The sequence below is a fragment of the Propithecus coquereli genome, unplaced genomic scaffold, assembly GCF_000956105.1.
Source record: "Propithecus coquereli isolate 6110/MARCELLA unplaced genomic scaffold, Pcoq_1.0 Scaffold208, whole genome shotgun sequence".
NCBI lineage: Eukaryota > Metazoa > Chordata > Mammalia > Primates > Indriidae > Propithecus > Propithecus coquereli.
In genome coordinates this window covers 2,502,118-2,509,685 of record NW_012145856.1, presented here as the reverse complement: position 1 = coordinate 2,509,685, position 7,568 = coordinate 2,502,118, and positions in this window count along the sequence as shown.

Here is a 7,568-nt window from a genome sequence, read left to right as displayed (position 1 = left end):
TTTAAACATAAAAGAAAGAAAAGGCTGGGAGCAGTGGCTCATGCCTGTAGTCCCAGCACTTTGGGAGGCCAAGGTGGGAAGATTGCTTGGGCCCAGGAGTTTGAGGCTGCAGTGAGCTACGATCTAGCCACTGCACTCCAGACTGGATGACACAGTGAGACCTTGTCTCAAAAAAAAATTTAAATTCAAATTTAAAAAATGAAAGAAAAAGAAAAGGGCTATGAAACCAGTACATGTTCATTACAGAAAATTTCAAAACTAAAGGGAAAAAAAGCCCTTCGCGCCCCCATAATAAGTTCTCAAAACATTTATCAGAACTGCTTCAATTAATTTTGTTACCAGAGTGTAAACGCCTTGAGGACAGGAACCTGGTTTTCTTTTGCATCCCTGTGCCCGCAGTCAGTAGACACAGAAGACTCAATAAACATGTATAATTGAAAAAATAACATAAATCGTCCATATTACACCCCCATAACCATAGAGTCTGATATCCCTCCAATCCTTATTTTACATATTTCCTTTATTAAAAAACAAAAATGGCATCATGCTGCACATACATAATTTGGAAAAGGATATGTTTTGTAACCTTTTTTCGCTAAAAACATACCACAAATATATTTCTAGTTCATTACCTATTCATCTACCACCTCATTTTTAGTTGCTGCTTTGGGTTTGGATAGACTATAACTTAGGTTGTCTTCAGTTTAAAAAAGAACATTGTGATAAAAATTCTTGTGTCTAAACTCTTTGCATGTATCAATCATTTTAAAAGGCTAAACGAGTGAAGGCGAGATTGCTGTGTCAAAGAATGGTCAAACATCTACTGGTCTTGAAACCTACCATGAAATCCTGCTTCAGAATGGTTGTAACAATTTATATTCCTTTCTTGACACCCTCATTATCAAGTATTACTAAAAATATTTTTTTGCCAACTTAGAAAGGTATCTCCTTTTAATTTGTATTTATTTGATGCCTAGTGGTTAGGCATTGTTTATATGCTTATTTCAGCTCATCTTTTGAAAGAAGTCCCCTCTAGCTACTCTGTTTCCCGGCTTCCCAGGACTCCCTTGTGCCTACTGCAGTGAGACTTCTCACTCTGTTCCTTCATTGACAGATGTTATCTGTGTTCTGAAATCCAGGGGCTGCACTTCGGTCTGTCTCATGCGGTAACTCTGCTGGGTGGACACCACTGGTTTCTCCTTCTGCTTGTTTGGCTTCTGTTTCTATAGCCTCTCCTGGTCACTGTTGTTCTCTGGTGTAGATTTCTTCTCTGTGGGTCCCTTCAGTATCATTATTGCCCAGGGCGGTACAAGGGACCACATAAAAGGAGTGACTGGTGGTGAGGAGTGAAGATCACTCTGAGACTGGAAGAGAGATGGTAGCAGCCTGGAATGGTTGGTTGGCCATCAGAATAAAGAAAAAGGGGTGGACCTGACAGACGTTTAATGGGCGAAACCCACAGGATTCGGCAACTGATTGGCTATGGAGGACAAATGGGAGGGAAGAGTCTAGGATGACTGTTGGGTTCCATCCTGGGTGACTGACTAGGTTGATGGTGACCCTACTCAATCCAATAGGGGAGAGAGGAAGAGCACAGATGGGAGAGATGATGAAAGTGGTGTCTCAGAAAATGAGACGGTGGCCAACAGCACCAAAAGCTGAGCAATCAGATTAGTCAGGTTATGAAGTTAAGGAAGAGGAGCAACAATTCTTTCAAGAAGCTTGTCTATGGAGGGAAAAAAGCAATAGGGTAATAACCAGAGGGAGTGTAGGGTTGAAGGAATATTTTTTTAGCCGAGGGAAATGGACCAGTAGAGGCCAAAAGTACAGTACAGGTGTCAAGAAGGTGGCTGAAGGAACAAGATCCCAGAGACGGGGTGAATTAGGATCATAGTAGACTTGGGGCTGAACAGGAAAAAGGGCATCGCCATTCTGGGGTGGCAGCGAGGGTGAGGCAGCAGAACGCAGATGTACAGATCCCTCTGGAGGCTCCTGGTGGGAAGGGGAACAAGTTCCTGGTTTTTGAACTTTCCTCCCTCTGTGAATTAGAACATGATGTTCTCTACTGTGGATGTGGGTTAGTAACCAGTTGGAGCCATGTGGTGAAGGCTTATAATAATCTGAGAAGAATCACAGAGGGTACTGACCAAAGACAGACTGTTCGATGGCACTGAGGCCCAACTGTAATTGGATCCCCGAGATTTGTAACAGCCCCAATCTGTACACTTCTATCATTTTTAGCTGCTAAATTCTGCACCCCAAGAAGATACATGTGGGAAGAAATTGAGTCATGCAATTGACTCAGGACTGGGAGCTGGTAGAGATGGTGCAATATGAGGATGAGGGGTCTCGGGAGGTGAAGGTATGAATGAGAAGTCTAAATTGATCACAGGGCACCAGTTGGGTCAGGTAGAGAATGGGATTAAAAGGAAAAAGAAAATAAGGCCAAGTAGAAACATCAAAGGATTAGAGTCCTAAAGAAGTAAAAGAATAGATTCAGTGGTAGACAGTAACAAAACTGGAAAATATTAACTTACAGTAAGACAGGATTATTAGAGCCTGAAGTATGGTCACAAGAGGGGAACGCATGGTGGAAGGTGAAGTGCTAGATTTGAAGAAATCAAGGCATTGGAAAGCCACGCTTGAAACACTCAGAGTGGTGGATTTTGGGATGACTGTAAAGCAGATTCAAGGCCTCAGTGATTCTTGCACAGTGACTGTGGGACTGACAGAGAACACTGAGCTGGTGAGGTAACCAGATGGCATGAGCCTTTCTCACCCTTTTCAGGCCTCAGGGAGGTGGCAGAACACCGTGTTAGCATCAGGGCCTCTGGAATACAGTGGGGCTCCAATCCTGGCTCCACCAGTGACTACCCATGTGGCCTTGGCTAGGTCAATTAATCTCTCTGTGCCTCACTTGCCTTATCAGTAAAATGAAGACATGCTAATACCCACAAGGGAAGTGCTCATAACAAGGCCCACCACAGGTACCAGAGCACTCCTTATACTTCAGCACCGTTATCATTTCTCATTTGAACAATGAGGGGGTTGTAACAGTCTGAGGCAGAGACTCTCAAACTTTTTGGTCTCAGAATCTCTTTACGCTCTTAAAAATTATTAAAGACTCCAAAGAACCTTTTAAAAATGTGTGTATCTATCAATATTCTTATTAGAAATTAAAATTAAAAAATACTTTAAAGATACTCATTTACTTAAAAACAATAAACCCATTACCTTGTAACATAAATATTTGTAAGAAAAATAAATATATTTTTCCAAAAAACGTGGAAATGTGACATTGTTTTACAATTTTACAAATCTCTTTAATGTTTGTTTTAATTGAAGACAGCCAGATTCTCTTATCTGCTTCTGCATTCGATCTGTTGAAATGTGCTGTTAGCTTAAAGTATGAAAATCCTAGCACCTCACCGATCCCTTCAAAGTCTCTGGGACCCTGGACCACACTTTGATAACCATTATTTTAAGCTTTCTTCCGGTTCTAAATCATTCATTCACTCACTCACTCATTCAACACTACTGGATCCCAGAGACAAACATGAACCACGTGAGCCATGTGGTCACTTCCTTGGAGGAGTCTAGCTAAGAGAAAACAAGTTAAAAATTACAGCACAGCATGAATGAGCACAGAGGAGGAAGTTAGGAAGTTACTGGTGGGCCTAAGGGAGGCAGGGAAGGCTTACCCAAGTATAGGGAATTTGAATTTCCTATGCTCCCTCTAAACAGAAGGAAGAGCACATGCAAAGGCCCAGAGGCAGAGATCAGTGTAGCACAAGAAGGAACCACAGGGTGCCTTGGCGGAAGGAAAAGTCAGTGCACTGGAAAAGCATGTTGGGCATCCTATAGACTACAGGAAACTGGGGTGATGAGAGCTTGCTTCTCTTTTTTTTTTTTTTTTTTTTGAGACAAGGTCTCGCTCTGTTCCCTGGGCTAGAGTATGATGGAGTCGTCATAGCTGACTAAGACCTCAAACTCCTGGGCTCAAGCCATCCTCCTGCCTTGGCCTCCCAAAGTGCTAGGACTACAGGCATGAGCCACCGTGCCTGGCCTGCTTTTCTTTTTTTAAAGTCTGATATAATTTACAGAAAAGTAAAATGTATCATTTTAGGTGTATGGTTCTGAGTTTTGACAGACTTACCCAGTTAATGTTAAACAATACCACAATCAAGATATAGAATATTTCATCACCTCAAAAAGTTCTCTGTAGTCAATATACCTGCAGGTAACCACTGATCTGATTTGTCCCTATAGTTTAATTTTTTACCTTGAAATAATTATATACTCACAGGAATTTGCAAAGAGGGCCCATGTACACTTTTCCCAATGGTAACATCTTAAAAAACCATGAAAAAGGCCAGGCGCAGTGGCTCACGCCTGTAATCCTAGCACTCTGGGAGGCCGAGGCAGGTGGATCGCTCAAGGTCAGGAGTTCGAGACCAGCCTGAGCAAGAGCGAGACCCTGTCTCTACTAAAAAATAGAAAGAAATGATCTGGACAACTAAAAATATATACAGAAAAAATTAGCCGGGCATGGTGGCACATGTCTGTAGTTCCAGCTACTCGGGAGGCTGAGGCAGAAGGATCGCTTGAGCCCAGGAGTTTGAGGTTGCTGTGAGCTAGGTTGACGCCACGGCACTCACTCTAGCCCGGGCAACAAAGTGAGACTCTGTCTCAAAAAAAAAAAAAAAAAAAAAAAACCAAACATGAAAAAATACAAAAAACCAGGAAATTGACATTGGTACAATACTATCAATTATACTTCAGACCTTATTCAGATTTAATCAGTGTTTACATGCATTAGCTTGTTTTAAAGAATATAACTAGGCCATAGTATGAAAGAAGGGTTGAACTGGCAAGGACACAAGTTAGCTACTATTGTTCAGAGGAAAGGAGAACTTGAGGTGCGAGGAGAGGACAAGAGAAAAACATTTCTGGAGTGGAATAGAAATCATCTGGTGGACAATTTGGTATAAAAGTTTAAATTAGGCCAGGTGAAGTGGCTCACACCTGTAATCCTAGCACTCTAGGAGGCCAAGGCGGGAGGATTGCTTAAAGCCAGTGAGTTCGAGACCAGCCTGAGCAAGAGGCAAACTCCATCTCTAGTAAAAATAGATAAAATTAGCCGGGCATGGTGGCACACACGTGTAGTCCCTGCTACTTGGGAGGCTGAAGCACGAGGATTGCTTTAGCCCAGGAGTTTGAAGATGCTGTGAGCTGGGCTGACACCATGGCACTCTAGCCTGGGCAACAGAGCAAGACTCTGCCTCAAAAAAATAAAAAAGTTTAAATTAATCCTTTTTTTGGAAATGAAATTTCCCATATGGCAGGACAACAAGCAGAACAACAAGAAGCTGTTTACTGTTTTAAAGTAAACAGCCTGACCTCTAATTGAATAACGGTCATGAAAACCCCAGATAACTATAATATTCCTGCTTACTCTTATTAAAACAGGAGTAAAAATGTTTAGTTACTTTCATTTCCTTACTTTTGCCTGATTGAAAATGATGAAATAACTATCAAAAACCTGATATTCCATGGGATTTAGAAAAAGTTATTTGTTTAAGATTGGCTAACCCTTCACCAAAGCCAAACAAACTAAACATCTATACTTACTCTTATTCCTTACTGGAGTTGAGTATTTTTGTAAGCTTTTTTATCTGCTCCAACATTTTACCAGACTATATTATTGATAATGCTTAATATCTATATAGTTTATTTATAGACATCACTTACTCATATGAGACAGTGGGGTAAGTGCTGTCCTCACTTTTATAGCCCAAGAAATTGAGGCTCCTAAGTGGTATCCAGGATCACGTATGTCAATACCATAAAATGCCTAGAAAGGTGCAGGCACAGGGTAGGCATTCAATTACTATAGCTATTCTTGTTTAAATCTTTGTTCTCTCTAGTCCAACAAACCCCATTTATGGCCAGGTTGGACTTCTTTCTACAATTCTTTCTACAATTGTGCAAGAATAAAATTTAGGCAAAAGCTCCATATATGCAATGGAAGTATTTCTGGTGACAAAGTCCTCATTTAAACCCTAGTTTATCACTAGTTACTACCAAATACAATCCCTTGGGTAGATCTGAGTGACCTGATACCCATTTCCTTAACTTTAAGATGAGTTTTTTAATATCTTTGAAATCAGGAAGTATCTTAAAACCAAATTAATGAAATATGGTAACAACCTTTTTACTGTGTCCTGTGCTAGGTATTTTATATACATTTTAGCATTTAATCTTCCGAACATCTCTTATTAAAAATGTCTGTTGTTATGCCCACTTTAAAGACAGGGAAGTCAAGGCACAAGTCTCTTGCCCCAGGTCACACAGCCTGGCTGACAGGATAAGAGCACCCCAAAGTAAGCAGTACCCTGTAACTCAATTTCAGTAGACTTAGCTCAGGGACACAGTCTATTTTATCCACCCCCTCCCCCATTTCAAATGGACAAAGATAACCACCAAAACCAAATAAACAGACAAATGCTGACTCAGCAAGGTTAAATTACTTGTCCAAGGTTACACAGAGGATATCAGAACCAGAATCCCATGGCGGTGATCTGTCTTGACTCCAAAGCTCGAGATCTATTTCCACCAAACCACACTACCACCACCAAGCCACGTGGTAAGGGGAAGTATAAATATTTGCTGAATTAATAATGCCTGAAAACAAAGTTGATAATAAGGAAGGGGGTAAAATGGAAAGAGTTGTAAATCGGAAAAGCAGTCCACGGGCAGGAAACAAAAAAACCCGTTTTCAAGGCAGTGCATTGACGGTGAGCCAAGGCGCTGGAACAAACTTTGCGCGGGTCCCGCAGGACTCCCAGGCTGGCCGCGGCGGAGTCTTCAAAGTGATGGTTCCCAAGGTGTCGGCTTTGGAGTACGACAGCCAAGCCCTGCCGCCTCCCGGCTTCCCTCCCGCGCCCACGCCCTCCCGACCACGACTAACCAGGCCGGGGAACACCGGGCGACTACCGGAGGCCGGCCGCCTTCCCCTTCTGGGCTCCTGGCTTAAAAAATAAACACAAACACACGTCCCCAGGCGGTCCGTGGCCTCTTCTCGAGGCGGGAGCTCGCTGCCCGCGCCGGCCCGCCGGCAGCCATGCACCAGGGGACAGGAGCCTCTCGGGGTCGCAGCTCGCCTGTGGGCCGCACCCAGCCGCCACGGTCAGCCCAGCCCAGCGCGATCGACACCTACAGCCTGGGCCCAGATAGGTCCCAGGCAGGACTGGGGGCGGCGGGGCAGGCGGGCGTCCCTCAGGCAGGGCGGGCGAGCGGCGGGAGCCGGCCGCCGGGCATTTCCTTTTCCTCCCTACGCGCTGCGCGGCAGAGGCCGGGCTTGGGCGCCCGACAGCGGCCTGCTGGCGAGCGCGGGGAAGCGCAGCGCCCCGAGCCGCCGCCGCAGCCGCCGCGCCTCTCCAGCCGCGACCGCCGGCGGCTGGGCCCGGCGCGGGCAGCGAGAGGCGGGGCCGGCGTGCGGGCGGCGGAAGGAGGCGGAGGAGGAGGAAGAGGAGAAGGAGGCGGCGGCCGGGAGCCGGGGGAGAGGG